General features: G+C 46.0%; 1 protein-coding gene across 1 annotated transcript in view; it reads left to right on the top strand.

Moving 5' to 3' along the window:
• Position 1: 1 nt before the first annotated feature.
• The window catches only part of LOC140408742 (uncharacterized), a 264,053-nt gene continuing 246,982 nt past the window's right edge, over positions 2–17,072 (top strand). Inside the window, exons 1-3 of the mRNA XM_072496372.1 lie at positions 2–22; positions 165–191; positions 9,963–10,022. The gene's annotated coding sequence lies outside the window, so the exon portion shown is untranslated. The remainder of the gene's footprint in view (positions 23–164; positions 192–9,962; positions 10,023–17,072) is intronic.

Below are 17,072 nucleotides of genomic sequence, written 5' to 3'. Positions count from 1 at the left end.
ACCTGGTCCAAAAGGAGACAAGGTTTGTGAAAATAATCATTTTTACAGATAATATATTTTCCTTTTATGTGTAAAAACAAAAGACACCTACCTCCATTGAACAAAATTCTAAATTTCCTATTGTTTCTGCATTGATGTTAATTAAACATATTTGTGTCCTGCAGGGTGATCAAGGGGACCAGGGGCCACGGGTACGTTTCCAACCGCCACATGATGGCATTCTGAGGTGTATTGCATGATTGTTTGAGTGTAGTTACTAATGAAACTGTGAGCCTCTTTTCTCAATATTCTGCTCCACTCCACATCAGTGTCGTCAACTGGCCATACTGGAGCAGGCTTTAGTGTAGCTGACATATCAGGGCAGTGCTGAAGGTCCCATTTTGCTACTAGTATCAGAAGTGTTAGGCCTTCCTGGGGTTAGAAGGGACTGTGCATCCACAACACAAGGTCAGTTCTCCAATGTTTCTCAATCAATGACGTGCATTGATAATTCGAAATAAATGTTCCTGTTTACTGTACTGCTTGTTCTTCAGCAGCCTGTGATGGTACTACCGCCTGTATTGGTTCTGCTAGCCACAGAATAAAAATACAGCAGAGTGCACTAGAGGTGTGAATGTCATGGTAAGTACAGTAATGTTGGAGATTTTACCCCAGTGGTTCTGGTTGAGCGCACCCACAGATTTAAGTTTGAAGTGCATGGTATCTCCGTAACTCTCAACCACACCTGCATGTTTGGCTTTAAATGGGCAGAAATCAGCAGCTGGCCAGATGTTGTTTCTGGCCCCATAAAGGAATGATTTCCAGGTACCTTGGAGAATCTTCATCCCCTTAACAGCTACTGGCAAGAAGATTGTTGCGGCCTGAATTTGAATTCAGTCGAGACCCCGTTAGCTCGAATGCAACCCTAATTTTCAACAATTTCTGAGACTCTGCAGCAACTAAATGAGAAGCATGGTAATGATAATGGGTCAGTAAGGCTGGACACCATTTAAACGCTCCCTTGTCCCCATTCCATTGTCACCAGGTGGGTTAGAGTTGTCCCTTTTCAGTCTACAGAAACTCTGGAAAAACAGTTTGACGGGATGACTACATACAGGCACACAGAGCGTGCAAGGGAGTTAGACAAATGATGTCTATTAATTTCCATGTGTGTCTGATTATACAAGTGTTAGAAGAAGGTTTTCTGTTCTTTTGAGATGTCAGTTCATTTAAATTAAGAACTTCTGTGTGTTATTAGATCTGTTCACCACCACAGCCAAATGCTCAGCTTTTATGTGTCCTCCAGCACTTTGTAGTATGATTTTTAAAAAAGATAATTGATCTTTGGCCTTTTACAGTCAAAGCATGGGGATTGTAACAGCATGTTTTTGATTCATGTGTTCTTGTAGCGTACCAGATCTCATGTTCCTCCAAAGGGTGTTTCTAGTTAAAACAAACATTGCAGCGGTTAATTTTCTGACAATATGTTATTGGTCCATCTCCACCTCCTCCCCTCTCTCAAATTAGCACTTGAAGCAATAGTTGATGTCCAGAAATACTAAATTAAACAATTGTATTCTCCCTATTTGTCAAAGTATCAAGAACTGAGGATAGCATTTGCCTGTCCTTGTGCAAAAGGTCAGTACATGCTTCTAGCTAAATTCAGTTAACAAGGATTGATCAGTTACTGAGTGGTGGCAGTTCAAACAATACTGATCAAATTCAGTGCTGTTACTATCAGGAAAATACACTTAACAGTCGGTATAAATGGAGACCCAGGCGTCAGACTACACAATAGATTTTCAACCCTTCAAACTGACAGTTGTCAACTTGTAATCATTGAATAACTTGAATTGTGGTCACAGTGCAGTAACATGCCGCTGACTATAGTAACTTTACTCTATTCCCCAGAATGCTTTAACCAGGAGTATCTGAATCATGATTTCCATTTGTAACCTGCAGACATGGGCTGAATGTTACAAGCTCCGTCGACTGCATTTTTGACAGGGCGAGGAGGGTGGGGCCCCTTAAAATATGACAGGTTGCTAGCCCGCCACCTTCCTGCCCACCCCCAATCCGGTCCGCATAAAACAATAGGTAGGCACTGAAATCAGCAACCCACCTGCCATTTAAGAAAAAAAATGGCCAAGCAGCTGAGCTTAAGAAACCATTAGACCGGAATATTGCACTGCCCATGCTAAAATGTAGTTGGCACGGGCAGTTGGGCGACAGTGAGCTGGCAGCTCTTTTAAACCAGCTGCTTAAAGGACGGGACGGTGCATTTTTCAGGGGGTGGCCTGTGGCCTAGAAAGCACTGTTGCCCAAAATGATAGCCCTTCTTTGTGCCTCTCTGCCTAGCCTCCAGATCCTGTCTGATCCCTACCTAAAATCCTGGGACTTACAATTGTCCAGGTTCCATTGCTTCCAGCAGCGACCGCTACTGAGTTCTAGCAATGCTCGGGCTGCTGGCCAATCAAATCATTTAGACTGCTGTGGGATGGCACTTCTAAAAGTCGCTAATTTGGTTTGAAATTGACTTCTATAACTTGGGGGGAGGGGAGGGGTTTGGTAGAGTAATATGCACCTTCCTCCAAAACTCAGCCCCACAGCTTCCATGTCATACAATAAAAATTGTTAAAAAGGAAACGCAAAGAATGCGCTGAATATTGATTAATTACCATTCTTACAAGTGCATGATAGATTGTCAATTTTTAAAGTGAGAGAGAGAGTAGTACCACCGGCTAGGATTGTGTCATTTACTGTTTTTGTCTATAATGGTTGAAATGTTAATACAAGGAAAGCAAAATAATTTTCTTTAGCGTAGCATAGCACCTTTCACATCTGTAGAATGTCACAAAACCCTCAATAATGAAAGAAGTCTTTTTGAGATACTGTCGCTGTTCTAATGTAAACCATGTGGCAGACAGCTTGGAAAGTCTTCCAAACAGCTACGAGAGATAATAGCCAATGGAGGTATTTCTGTGTTGTTTGATGAGGGATAACTGTTTTTCAGGGCACCTAGAGAACGTCCCTGCTTTTCAACTCGTACATGGGATCTTTTGTCTCCACTTCAGCGAGTAGTTGGGGTTTTTGTTTAAAAACTCAACCAAAAGACATTTCAGCGCTCCCTCAGTAATGTGTTGAAACATCAGCCGAGATTATGTGCTCAGATCTTTGAAGTGGGGCTTGGAACCATGACCTTCTGACTCCAAGCTGAGAGCACTACCACGGAGCCTTTCTCTGATCAACCCTCCTGGAAATGGGAAGAGAAATCTCTTTTGACACTGCACCTTCAGGGAAATTTCTACCCCTCACCCTTGAACCAAATACAGCCATTCAATACCACATTTTCCATGCTCATACTGCCTGAGTGAGCTTCCAGGATGTACCCATACTGGCACAAGATATATATGATACACTGGCAGGATCAAGAGCAGAGTGGGCACAAGAATTGGGGATACTGAAGACAGTGCCATGAGGATTACACGTTGGTTTGCATAATGTATAACCTATAATGTGTAACATAATAGCAAGGGCCATATTTTCCCAATAGCTGTAAAGGCACTTCCTTGAGGAAAGCTGCCTGCTGCTCAGGTATTGTTTTCTGGAAAGTACAAAGTCATCAACAGCTTCCAGTTCCTCAGGCAGTTGAGTGATAAAGTGACCAATTTTCTTGTGCTATACATCCTGTCTGCGCCTATTTCTGTCATACAAAACAGAGGGAAAAGGCATGGTGGCCCATTGCACAGCGTTTACTCCCTATTTGTGCTTCATGTGACCTATGGCTGCAAATCAGTTAAGGGACAGGTTTCACATTGTGCCTGAAACAGGCATTCCTGGTTCAAATTCATTTTAACGATCAGAACTGTTGTCATTGAGCGCTGCATTTCAGTTTCCTTCATTTCTGCCAGTCATGTTCAAGCTGACCCCCCCCCCTCTTAAGTTGGCACTATGTTTCTTTATGCAAAATGGCGAATCATTTAAAGTTAGGCAACATTTGCCATGGAAATGAAGATTTGATTTTTGTCCACTCCAACTCTTGGCCTGAATATTGAGGATGTCAGGGATTAGGCACCTGCCATCCAAATCATCGACGGGGAACACAAATAAAACACATTCCAGACCAGAGCGTTCTCCAGAAATGTACAATTACAATACCAGAGATGTTAAACTTCTGACTAAGGAGTGTAGGAGAAACAAATGTCGCACTTCCAGACTACCGTTAATTATTGGATTTTTCTTCGTAAGTGAAAAATAATGAAACCATCCTGTACTATGATACACTCTGAATTATTGTCTCTTTTGGGAGTATCCATATAAAAAGTATATATAAAACAAGCACGCATTTTAGCCCATCTAGTCAGATGCCAATGGAGTCAATCATGTTTGGTCTATCATCTAAATTCAAAATTCCCCTTCTCTCAGCATTTAAATGCATTGGATCATTCTTGCAGCAAACAAATCGGGGTCATGGGAGAGAAGTCACAATGACTATTTTTAGGAGCAGAGTTGCAGCAAAAGGCCTATTTCACACACAAAACCACATGGAAATGGCTACATTTCTCAAGTGGAAATCCAGGCTAGTAACTGCAGTCGAAAGGAAAAATGGTGCCATATAGCTGGGGCACTGGAAGCTGCTAGAAAGTAAACAATTTAAACAGAAAATGTGTCTCTCATAAATCTTCTGCTTAGCCATGTGATATGTTCAGGAATTCAGGTTAGGATTAATGATCCCCACATGTGCCTTTTTATGGCTATTATCAGATGAGTAAGGAGAAATAAATATTTGCTTTATGAGTGCTGATTGGAAAATATAATGAACAAAGAATGCTACTTTATATCCATATTTAAACTAGCTACCAATTTACATCTAATTAACCCAGTGAAATGATGTTGAATGATTTTTATATATTTGTCATGTCCAATTTTCAAACGTAATGGAATTAATCCTCACTCTACTTCATCTACCTAGATTTCCTAATTATCATAATAATATCCATCCAAAATTAATTGTAACGATAGTCCTGAAAACAATCTGTGGGCTGCAAGCTTTGAATTATTTTAATCTGACTCTTTTATGGGTTTATTTTTATTCATACTATACACAATGCATGTCATTAAATTGCAATCAATTCACAATTCGTCATATAAAAGCAAAACACTTTGGTGCTCGAAATTTGAAATGGAAACAGAAATTCTGCGAAAGCTCAACAGGTCTGGCAGCATCTGTGGAGAGAGAAGCTGAGTTATGGGTTCGTGCCGGTATGACTCTTCCTCAGAGTTTTGAAGAAGTCATACGGACCTGAAACAACATAGAACATACAGTGCAGAAGGAGGTGATTCAGCCCATCAAGTCTGCACTGACCCACTTAAGCCCTCATTTCCACCCTATCCCCGTAACCCAATAACCCCTCCTAACCTTTTTTAGTCACTAAGGGCAATTTATCATGGGCAATCCACCTAACCTGCTCGTCTTTGGACTGTGGCAGGAAACCGGAGCACCCGGAGGAAACCCACGCACACACGGCGAGAAAGTGCAGACTCCGCACAAACAGTGACCCAGCGGGGAATCGAACCTGGGACCCTGGCACTGTGAAGCCACAGTGCTATCCAGGTGTGCTAACATGCTGCCTAAACAATCCTCTCTCCACAGAAGCTGCCACATCTGTTGGGTTTATCCAGCATTTTCTGTTTTTATTTCACAATTCCTCACAATTTGAATTGAACCCCATCTTCTCAATCTGTTTCAATGTGAAGTATAGAAATCAAATAAAGCATATTCCACACCAGAGCGTTCTCAAGTAATGCACAATTACAATACCAGAGATGTTAAACTTTTGATTAAGAAGTGTGCGAGAAACAAATTTAGCACACTCTAGACTACTGTTAACTATTGGATTTTTCTTGATAAGTAGAAAATAATGGAACCATCCTGTACTATGATACACTCTGAATTATTATGTCTCTTTTGGGAGTGTCCATATAAAAAGTATGTATAAAACAAGCACACATTTTAGCACGTCTAGTCAGTGCCATTGGAGTCTATCAATTTTCAATGTAAATGGAAAGTAATAAAGTCACACTCTGGTGCTAAAATTTATGAATTTGAAGCCAGGTTTATGATCTATGCAGTGCAGGGCCAGTCTGGGATGTGCTTGCTCACATCACTTTTGAATGGGAATGGTGGAAGGTAAGGCCCTGTTTGTATGTAATCAAATAAACTAACCAAGCTCTTGTCACCGGTTGCTGTCATGTCAGGTCATTTAAACAAGCTCATGGGATAATCAGCTTCTTTTGAGGCAGTGGAAATGAAACGGTATTACAGTGGTGCACCGGAAGGGTTTTTAATTTTACAATTGAAAGTTTAAAAATTTGGCTGCACTTGCACTGCAACTGGCTTGTATCTCTGGCAACACGGGACTACCTTCCACAAGCAATTTCCTGAATATTTGCACAACACCAATATGGAGCATTAAATGAGGCACAGTATCATTTACAACCCAACTCGAGCGTCATTCTTTTAAAATAAATCTTCAAATATAGTTATTAGTTAATGTTGTAAATTACTCACCAGGGCTTTTAAAAAAAGGTTAGCTCCTATTTGATTTCAAAGCAATCAGGACACTAGTGCTAAGAATTAATTGACTCCCAGTGGGGCTTGTTACATCACTTTCACACTCAGAAATGATCTATTTCCAAGGCTCCATAAAGGAAACCTTAAAAAGTGATGTTTTAATAAATTCATCACTGCAGTAGTGATTTTTAGTAAAGCATGGGTAATAGCTCCGCATTTTAATAACTTAACCTCTTTCTCTTTTGTGTGATCTTGTCACTGTTTACAATGAATACGTTATGAGCACTTAACAGTTTTTGATCATCATCATCTTTGCTAGTCGATAGTTTAATGTACAACTACACCAATCGATGTATCACTGAATAGGTTGTGAATTTGTGTCCATTATCTACTCATACAGTGAGTGACAAGCTGACAATCTCAGATTGACTTTCCTGAAGACCTCTGCAGAGAGCAACAATGAAAATCAGAGAGCATCAAATCAACCTACACTCACACTCCTATTAAACACAGGCATTATAGAATAGGCACCCCAAAGGGTTGGCCATATGTAACCTGGCTCTACTCGACCAGGAGATCGAGTGCAGGAGAAGGAAGTAGAGTTAAATAAAATAAGAAATTGTTTCTATAAAAGTCCTTTCATCCATTCACTCACTTTGAAGGGTCCACTGAGGGAATCTTAGTAGGTGTATTCTTTAATAAAGATTTGCTGCTTTTTGATTTGGCTTGAAATAATTTATGGATAACTGCGAGGATAAAACGAACCTGCCTCCCATCCATTGACTCCATCTACACCTCCCGCTGCCTGGGGAAAGCGGGCAGCATAATCAAAGACCCCTCCCACCCGGCTTACTCACTCTTCCAACTTCTTCCATCGGGCAGGAGATACAGAAGTCTGAGAACACGCACAAACAGACTCAAAAACAGCTTCTTCCCCGCTGTTACCAGACTCCTAAACGACCCTCTTATTGATTGACCTGATTAACACTACACCCCTGTATGCTTCATCCGATGCCGGTGCTTATGTAGGTACATTGTCCTTGTGTTGTCCTATTATATATTTTCTTTTATTTCCTTTTCATTTCATGTACTTAATTATCTGTTGAGCTGTTCGCAGAAAAATACTTTTCACTGTACCTCGGTACACGTGACAATAAACAAATCCATCCATCCACCCATCTCACCACTGCTAAGCTGCTCCTCAGTGCAAAATGTTAGTCAAAAACTTATTTTTTGATCTCGGCACGCCTAATCTACCACAAAGTTCCAATTTTCAATATTAGAAACAATTAAAACAGATTAAAAATCAGGAATATTTTGTAAAAGAATCCATGATTATTGTTGTATTAGATACACTTTCTATCCCTGACAAATCAAAATTGGAACATCTGTTTTGCAAGGCTTATTTTAAGGATAAAAATAAAGAGTGACAGCCTGTATGAAAATTTCAACAAGCAAAATGATAAATAACCATGACTGAAACTGAGAAAACAAAGGAATGCCATTATTAATATTTTACGCCATGTTGTAAATATCATACACTATGATATCTTATAACGAGCAGCATGGTAGCATAATGGTTAACACTATGGCTTCACAATGCCAGGGTTCCAGGTTCGATTCCCGGCTTGGATCACTGTCTGTGCGGAGTCTGCACATTCTCCCCGTGTCTGCGTGGGTTTCCTCCGGGTGCTCCAGAAAGACGTGCTATTAGGTAATTTGGACATTCTGAATTCTCCCTCTGTGTGCCCAAACAGGCGCTGGGATGTGGCGACTAGGGGCTTTTCACAGTAACTTCATTGCAGTGTTAATAAGCCTACTTGTGACAATAAAGATTATTATATTGTAATGGCAAACTAGCCTAACTAAACGATGCTGAAGCTCATTTTTGTAGCTATGAACAATCTTAATTGTCTCTAATGGAAAATGATTGCCATAAATAAAATAGAAATATGGGCTTTTAACTGATTTCTGCTTTGTCTCTTGAACACAAGTCCTGGATCAGTGACATAAAACAATCTTGAGATAGAAACTGGCTTGATACTCAAATTAAGATTGATATATTCTGGTGCTTTTGATGAGAAATGATGTTGTGTCGCAACCTTTACACATTTTACTGAGACATCATTTGTAAACACGTTTGAGGAGAAACTTTAGGCAGGGGACGATGCTGAGATTCTGAAATGAAGACTCCCACCCCCAATGATTCCAAATATTAATGTTGATCTCCATATTGTGGCCTTATTTGGAAAGGGGTTTGTTGCCTTATTAGAGGGCAAAGTTCGAAAATCTCGGCTATGAAAAGTTGCCTATTATTTGAGAGATTCTTATGAATGTAGGTTATTTTACAGTTGATTGGGTTTTAGTGCCTTTTGATATTTCTTCAGAAAATGCCATTGTTGAAGCTGCCAATCATGCTGCTTTGCTCCCCTTTATTTGATCTCACATTCCCTTTTGTTCATTGCTTACCTAAAAGTATTGACTCAAACAAGATTTGTCAATGGGTATCATAGAATCCCTACAGTGCAGATGGAGGCCATTTGGCCCATCGAGTCTACACCGACCCTCTGAAAGAGCACCCTACCTAGGCCAGTCCCCGCCCTATCCGGATTGCCCCATAAGCCCACCTGATCTTTGGACACTAAGGGGCAATTCAGCATGGCCAATCCACCTAACATGCACATCTTTGGACTGTGGAAGGAAACTGAAGCACCCGGAGGAGACCCACACAGACACAGGGAGAACGTGCAGACTCCGCACAGACAGTGACCCAAGGTCATAATCAAACCTGTGTCACTGGCGCTGTGAGGTGACAGTGCTACCCACTGTGCCGCCCTATCCTGATACATTCCTTACATATGAGTCTAGACTGAAGGATAAGTCCTCAATCAGGGAATTGACAGGATCAGACCATTCTATACCTCGGCCTGATGTTGCTTTCCATTACATGACCAGCAGATTACGTTAAAATCATCCCTTTAATGTGTTGGCCTGCCTATTTGATCACAAAGAGTACTAAAGCTCATTCTAATTCTGGCCTCACTTGACATATACTCATGCATTCCTAGCATTGGGCAATCAGAAACAGGAAGCGAGATTTATTTACTTCCCTTCCTAGCTTGGGAAGGTTAAGACTGTCATGTCATGCAGCGCAATTTCATCCCGATAAAGAGAACTATTAAGAAAATGGCACAAATTGAATAAAAATTGTGGAAAACTGCCACAAGGAAAGTTATTTCAGAATCTTAGCTCGTCTCCAGTGGTGGTGTAGATAAAGCTGTCGTACTCTAACGATAACAGTGAGAATGTAACAAGCTGGCATGTCCTGTTATATGTTGCAATGTGGAAACCTTGTGCTGTTTTGTTGTGGTTTTTTTTTGTTTGTTCCTATACTGTGTTGTGTTCCCAGGGTTTGCCGGGGTCCCCCACAGTGGCGGCTCTGCACAGTAATCAGATCCTCACTGTCAAGGTTTGTGGATAATGTGTGCGTGCTCAGTCAGACCTCAACCAGCATACCATTGTAATTATTTAAGTTGAATAAGACTTGGGGCAGGATTTTACAGCCCCGCCAGTGGTGGCCATTGTTGCAGGTGGGGCTGGAATATTTGGAGCATAGCCAAAATTCTGTTGACTTAGGGTGGGAATTTCAAATCCCTCCCTCAATGACCAATACGAAATCAATTTTGAAAAATGAGGCCAATTAAATAAAAAGAGTCTTTAGAATGAAAGAAAAGCTCTTCCTCAATATTGGCATATATGAGATAAGGCGTGCGATTTAATGGAAACATTTCTGAGTGTAATTATGGGTGGGGTTGGTGGGGTGTTCTCAAAGGCCATGTTGGCGAGATCACGGCCTGCATTTAACGGCACTTAGTGCCGAAAATGCACCCCCATGAGCTTCTCGCCATTACTGGCTGTCTCGCCGTCTGATTCGCCAGTCTGGCACCTAAGCATCTCACCACTAACATGGAGAAGCTGCTTTTAAACGCTCCCTCCCCACTCACTCTCAGTCAACACATAAGCGTGGCAGCGCGCAGACGTGTTCCTTGCTTTGGGGATGCCGACCTGGCCAGGCTTCGGGGTGCTGTGGATATGAGATGGGACATCTGGGCCGGGATTCTCTGACCCCCCGCCGGTTGACAGCGGCCCCCCCCCGGTGATCCTCCGGGCCCCGATGGGCCAAGTGGCAGTCCATTTTTGGCCAGACCCGCCGGCGTGAATTACTCACCTCAGGCACAGTGGGACCTGGCAGGTGAGTGTGCGGGGGCGGTCCTCGGGGGGGCGCGGGGAGATCCAACACCAGGGGGGCCCCCACAGTGGCCTGGCCCACGATCAGGGCCCACCAATCTGCGGGCGGGCTTGTTCCATGGGGGCACTTCTTTCCTCTGCGCCGGGCCCCTGTAGGGCTCTGTCATATTGCCCAGGGGCCGTCGCGGAGAAGAGAAACCCCCGCGCATGCGCCAAAATACGCCGACCAGTCTGTGCAAGCGCGGAAATACGCCAGCCAGTCCGCGCATGCGCGAGATCACGCCGGCCGTTCCGCGCATGTGCGAACACGCGTCGTCCCTTCGCCGCCAGCAGGAGTGGCGCCATCCCCACCTTACTTTTGGGGGCTGTTGACGCCGGAGTGGTTGGCGCCGGTTTTCCCACCGGCATGGGGACTTCATCCCGAGAAGGGAAAATCCCGGGCCGTTTCTCCGAGGGGATAGGAGGATCAGCAGTAGGGTTAATAATACTGTCTGGGAGGCAGTGGCGATGGCTGTCAGTCGGACAGCTTGATCAGGAGACCATCATCCAATGTTTGAAGAAGCCATTCACCGAGTTGCAAATGTATGTTGCCACCTCTCTTCTGACATAAGTTCCGCCTGTCACCCCTCAATATCCCAACCCTCCCCCACCCCACAAATCTCTGATAGACATCTTGCACCCCCCTCACATTCAACCTCTGTATTGCTCCTCAGCATCCCCTGGCACCCACCAGCACACTGCCTTTTTGTCCAGGTGCGGTGACCACACATGCCACCTGCTATAAACCTCCTGACCTATCAAGCATGCATCTCACAATGCCCACTCTTTGTCCCCACAGGAGAAGATAGCCTATAATAAGCGAGAAAGGGCCAAGGTGTGGGGCGAGTACCAGAGATTTCTACCCTCACTCTGTGAGCAACAGGCTCTGGAAATCACAGGTTTGTCTGAGGACAGAGCAGTCACCGACAATGAGGGTGGCCTGCGCCACAGAGGTGAGGATCCACTGCCCCTTCACCCAGATGACCTGTCTCATGTTAGACAAAATGATCCTTCCCTCTCACTGACCACATATCCATTGTTTCGCAGGGTCTCCAACTGATGGGACCAGGCCATCCGGAGTCGTTTTTCCACCCCTCTCCCCACCGCCACCCAAGAGACCACCATTGAGGTGTCACAGCTATCATCCCCACTTTCCACCAGCGCAGATACACACACCTCAGTGGGCGACATTAGTGGACAGGCTCCTGAGGCACAATCTGGTGAGCAGCACACAGTTGCTGATGAATGGCAGGAATGTCCAAGTGAGATGGCAGTCAGAGGTCTGCTGGATCCCAGGACTCAGCTGGGTCCCGGACAGATGTCGCGCCTCTGGACAATGTTCTCCCAGGGCTCATGCAGATGATAGGACACAGCCGTGAGATTCAGGAGGGGATGTCAGTGACATTTCAACAAGTGCGTAGCCGCTTGGAGGAGTTTTAAAGGCTACAGTGCAGGGCATGATGCCGACAATGCATGGCACCAAGGCCAATACTGCTAGGGTGGTGACCACAATGGAAAGTCTGGAGCACAACAAGCCGGAACTTGAGTGGTGGTGCCCAAGGCATGGCTCAGTATGTGTGGACCATGGGTGAGCACTTCAAGATCATGTCCCAGTCACTGAGGAACATGTCCCAGACACAGGTGGGCATTGCCCAGACACAACAGAGCATGGCCCAGTCACTGAGGACCATGGGCATTAGCACCATGGAGCAGACAACGGGGAGCCTCCAGGGCTGGCAGAGCCAGATGACTCAGAGGCCTCTGGAGTTCACTTCAGCTGCCCCTCTGTCTCACGGAGACCCCCAGGGCCCTACGGGCACCATCGGGGAGGAGGAAGTGCTGGAGGCCAACCTGGGACATGTCACCAAGGAGACGAGGGCGGTCTCCAGTTCTTCCGAATTCTCCCTCCTGACAATGGTGCATCTCAAGGGCAGCGGGCAGAACAGGATGGCACGGCAATGCCAGTAACACCGGTAAGTCGGCCGAGGCTCCCAGGCTCCAGGCCCTCCAGAGGACGTCCGCCAAATGCATCAAATGCCACATGGTTTGGAAAGCAGTAGGCTGCCTCCACCTCTGATCTGCATCCTCGGGACACATTAGAAGTAGCAGTAGACCACGAAAGATCAAGAAGATTGATAAGGGAGGGGATTACTATCTGTAGCTAGGGGGATTGGAAATCTCAAATGTTCACTATTAAAGCATGTTACACCTGATACATGTGAAGCCTTTGTCACGTTAATCTTCACAACGGGCCTGCCCACATCCCCACCCCAGTTGCCCTCCACTTCCCCCAACCCCGCCCGATTCGGGCAGAGAGGTCCAAGATCAAACAGGCCCCATGCAAACCCGTACAGAGGATGGGTATGAACAGGCTGCCAGCAGAAAGACAAGAGTTGACATAAACTGAGGAGCACCAGAGCTTGTCTTACAGCGAGTTATATCACTCTCCTTGGATATTGACCCACTGACAGTGCCAAGACAGGCCCATCACCCTGGCGTGATGTTACACAGATCCTTGGAGGGTGGAACAAGGTGGTTGGGGATGGGGGGGCATTGTGTGGGGGACGTGGGAAATGGAGGGGATGAGGGAAATGGGGAGGGATTGGAGGAGTGGGAAGGAAGAAGGAGGGGAAGGAGGGAAATGAGGGAGGGGAAGGAGGGAAACAGTGAGTGTGAATGGGGGAGGGTGGATTTGGGCAAGAAGGTAAATGGGGGGGTGGGATGGGGGGAAGGTTGTTTAGCTGATGGAGAAAGCCGCATCCTATGAGAATCTGGTGAGGATAAGGACCTCCCTGGTCCTCCGTACCTCCGGATCCTTGCGACCACTTGTCCTCCACCTTCCAGCTCCTCCTGCGAGTCCTCCCCAGGCTCATCCTCCATCTCCCACTGGACCGCCTCCTCCTCAGACAAAGCTGCATTTCCTTCCTCCTCCTCCTCCAGCATCTTGCCCCGCTGCTGTGCCAGGTTGTAGAGGGCACAGGAGAGTAGCACAAAGCCGGAGACCCTTTGGGAGGTGTACTGCAGTGCACTACCAGAGCGTTCCAGGTATTGGAACCGCATTTTGAGCAGTCCGATGCACCGCTCAGTGACATGACAGGTGGCAACCTGGGCCTCATTATATCAGGTCTCAGCCTCAGTCTCCGGAATCCGCAATGGCATCATCAACCAGGGCCTCAGCGCGTACCCCTTGTCCCCAAAGGGATAACCCATCATCCTGGGGTGGTCCTCGAAGACGCCGGGTATATCCAAGTGTCCCAAGATGTAGCTGTCATGCACACTCCCTGGGAAGCTTGCACACATGTGCATGACCCTCAGGCGGTAGTCACACACAATCTGAACATTCAGGGACTAGACCCCTTCCTGTGAATAGTGGGCACTCCCTGGTGCACACAAGGTGACATGTGTGCCATCATTTGTCCCCTGGACCTGGAGTATCCCAGCAATGGCAGTGAATCCTGCAGCCCGGGCATCTTCATGGGCTTGGATTAGATTCAAGGTGACGTAGTTGGATATCGGGCATACAGGGCATCCTTGACCTCACAAATGCAGTTGTGGGCTCAAGCTTGGGAAATGTCACACAAGTCCCCGCTCGAGCCTTGAAATTATCCACTTGCATTAAAGATTCAGGGCTGTGGTGACCTTCACATCCACCGGGAGCGGATGTCCTCCTTCTCCACGGAGTGCCAAATCCACGAGGACATAGCATAGATGCTGCATGTCTCTTTGTTGAGATGATGTTCCCTGCGGCACATACTGTCTGTCATTTCATCGAAGGACCAACGAAGCCTGCACACCTTGTGCCATTGCTGGCGTCCCCCTCTGGGTTTCTTCTCGGCCTGACGGGTCCTCAGGGTGTGCGGCGGCCCCCTGGGCATGGTGTATGTACCACCTCCAGTCTGCGTCGACACTGGCTGTCTCTGCGGGACCAACAACAATAGCCATCTTGGTATCTGTAAGGATCTGGAGAAGGAGGGAGACCAACAATCAGTTACAGCTTCTATCCCGGGACCCTCCAATCCCCCAAGTCTTCCCCATGCTTCTATGTCCCGCCTTCCCTCAGAGTGCCATTCACAGAACCAATTGTGCTGGAGAATTTCGCTCTGCGCACTCACTTCCGGCCACACCACGAGCCCCAGAACCCAGACCTTTGCCGGGACATTAGGGAGATCGTGCTCATGTGCCCTCCCCTGATGCACATGCTTACCCTTTGGTCGCGAGAGATCCCCAGTGCTGAAGCTCAGTTCTTTCATGGTTAATTGTTGGCTGCTGCCTTAATGGTGCTGATGCTCCTAGAGTTCAGCCACAGCTTCTCGGCGTCAAAGTTTGATTGAAATGCAATGTACTAATCATCCTCTGAGACATGGTACGTGTACGCACGAGAATCCACTTGAGAGTAGAGAATATTTTGTTTATTAAACGGTCAACAGTGACAAAGATTCGAAAATCAACTGCAAAACATTCCACATATCAGACTAACCATTAAGGAAACATCACCGTCCCATATTGATACCAATTGAAAGCTATGTCAGCTCTGGAAGGCACGGTGGCACGGTTAGAAATGCTGCCTGCGGCGCTGAGGACCCGTGTTCGATCCCGGCCCCTGGTCACTGTCTGTGGGGAGTTTGCACATTCTCCCCTTGTCTGCATGAGTTTCACCCCCAAATTGCCCCTTCATTGGATAAAGAAAATATTTGGATACTCTTAAAAAAAAAAAAAATTTTTTTTAACTATGAAAGCTCATTTTCACAATAAAACACACTGGATCACCCTCCACAGGTTCCTCAACAGAAACGGAGGATAAGCCTCAAAATGTGTTATCGTGTCCAGAACTTTGTCGCAGAAATCATCTGTCCACAATTGTGTGACTTGTTCCACGTATCAGTTCCATTCTCCATCCAGGAGAGCAGCTGTGCAGGACCTCCCATATGGCCGAATTTCATCGGAACCAAACCCTGGCATCCACATATTCCACTGCCGGTCAAGGTGCAGTTGAACATCCTCCACTTCCAGCGTGTTTAACCCACGGCGATGTGCCAGTCACATGCAGCACTCACCACACCAGCAACAAAAGCATCAATAATCTGCAGAAGCATTTCTTCAACGGTGTTAGCAGGTGGTCCATTTGGAAAAGATGTCACCACCAGGTCCTGCAGCGTATTCTTGGTTCAAACTGTCAACTCACGTGGGAGAAGCTGTGTGCAGCCCGCCGGCTGTGCGGTCAGCTTTTCTTGCCGAGTTTTTGAATACTCTGGAAAAGAAAATCTAAGAGATGTGCCCCACAAAGTCCAAAAATGGTGCCTTGATGTATAAAAATCTTTTAAAAAGGAATGACCCCACAGATCTCAATTTCCCCCCACCGTGAACGCCCACAGATACGGAATCCCCCTCCTACTCCAAACCTCCTCAATAGAAGCTGGGCACTGCCCGGGAGTGACCTTCCCACCCCCACCCCCCACCCCCCCCCACCACCCCCCCCCATCCCCGGAGGCTGTACTTACCTGTGTGGCCCCAGCTAATCGTATTTAAATGCATTCAAATGGGGTTCCAGTCATTTTTTTTTTAATAAACATTTTATTGAGGTATTTTTTGGTATTATAACAACAACACAATAAACAATGTACATGAAACTATAAACATAGTGCAAAAGCCGTCTCCCTCCCTTCCAGGTCCCACCTTTATTAACCCCCTACTCTAAGCTAAATTAACCTCCACCCCCCCCCCCCCTTCTGCTGACGATTAATTTTCCGCGAAGAGGTCGACAAACGGTTGCCATCTCCGGGCGAACCCTAACAGTGACCCTCTCAAGGCGAACTTGATTCTCCAAACAGAGAAAGCTAGCCATGTCCGATAGCCAGGTCTCCGACTTCGGGGGCTTTGAATCCGTCCATGCTAATAGTATCCGTCTCCGGGCTACCAGGGAAGCAAAGGCCAGCACGTCTGCCTCTTTCTCCTCCTGGATTCCCGGGTCATCCGACACCCCGAAAATCGGCACCCCTGGATTCAGCGACACCCTTGTTTTTAACACCATTGACATGACATCTGCAAACCCCAGTCAAAATCCCCTAAGCTTTGTGATGCACGATCAATGACCACTAAAGCGAGGTTGTAGTCCAACTGATAGATATTGCCCCCAGCAGCTCAGGTACAGAATGAAGGCTGCTGGGGCAGCGCGGGCTCTTATACCCCACCTAGCAGGGCGGAGCTACCATACATCTTAACCAATAGAAAGCAT

The sequence above is a fragment of the Scyliorhinus torazame genome, chromosome 3 (assembly GCF_047496885.1).
Source record: "Scyliorhinus torazame isolate Kashiwa2021f chromosome 3, sScyTor2.1, whole genome shotgun sequence".
Lineage (NCBI taxonomy): Eukaryota > Metazoa > Chordata > Chondrichthyes > Carcharhiniformes > Scyliorhinidae > Scyliorhinus > Scyliorhinus torazame.
This window is presented reverse-complemented; position numbering and strand designations above follow the sequence as displayed.